The sequence below is a fragment of the Silene latifolia genome, chromosome 7, assembly GCF_048544455.1.
Source record: "Silene latifolia isolate original U9 population chromosome 7, ASM4854445v1, whole genome shotgun sequence".
In the NCBI taxonomy this organism is placed as follows: Eukaryota; Viridiplantae; Streptophyta; class Magnoliopsida; order Caryophyllales; family Caryophyllaceae; genus Silene; species Silene latifolia.
Genome location: NC_133532.1, coordinates 27,763,240 through 27,764,471, shown reverse-complemented (window position 1 = coordinate 27,764,471; position 1,232 = coordinate 27,763,240).

Genomic DNA, 1,232 nt, shown 5'->3' with positions numbered 1-1,232 from the left:
TTATTTTTATCTGTAGACTCCCACTTACCAACTTCTTCTTCAATCTCGGTGATGATGATAGCATTTTGATTTTTCAATCCTTCCAAGGTAGAAGGAGAACTTTCATAAACTCGATGATCGGAAACCTTAGGAGTTGAGATTGTGGGTGCCAAATCTTCACAAGTAGCCTCACGAGCAATTTTCTCTTTGAGCTTTTTGACCAAGTAGCTCTTGTAAGAAGCTTTGGCCTTTTGAAGGAGGTCTATCATATCTTCTTCAATGATCATTGGCTCCATGATAGGCGTCAAGTGGTCTTCATGAGGAATAAAAGAAGGACATCCTTCTTCATGATAGGGTATCTCAAATGCCTCAAGGATAGGCTCCTCAAGCAAGGTGATATTATGAGTCCATCCGTTAGGTTCATCATCATTGTTGCTATCTTCATATGAATCATAAATGGGGGCTTCATGTAACTCTATCTCCAACAATCCAATATTTACTTCAAAGGACACACCCTCATACTCACAAAGGTTAAGAGTATTTGACTTGCTCAACCTTATGTCTTCCTCATCGAACACAACACTTTCATAGTCACAAGAGCTCAAAGTGATTGGCTCTTCCCATTTCTCATTTTCCATATCAAAGGTTACTACTTCAAATTCGCATGTGTGCTCAATGTCCAAAGAATGGAGGTGGGTGATTGCTTGGGATTCTTTTAATTGGGCAATTTGAATCTCCAATTCCTCTCTTTGGGCAACAATGCCTTGAAGAACAATGTCCCTTCTTTGGCTCTCTTCTTGCATTTGTTTGAAGAAGTTTTGTTGATCTCCCATCATTTGGAGAATCACATTTTGAATGGGTTCATCTTCTTGTTGTGGGTAGGTGTGAAAGTGGTTGTATTGTGGCATTTGGAATTGGTTGTAAAGTGAGTTTTGGGTGGTTGGTTGTTGTGGGTATTGGATGTGATGATTTTGGTGGGGAAAGTTGGAGTAGTAGTTAGGATTTTCATTGTATGAGTTGTAAGGTAGGTTTGTGTTGACTTGCTCCTCAAACTCCCCATACCCATAGTCATACTCAAAAGATCCACCATATACTCCATGTACCAAGTCTTGGGTCATCATCATGGTTAAGACAAGGAAACAACTACAAGCATGGAAACTACACAAAAAAGGTAAGAACAATCCTTGAGAAACAAGTTCCTCAAGGTGAAAGCAAAATCAAAATAGACAAACAAGTAAAAACTTAATCACATA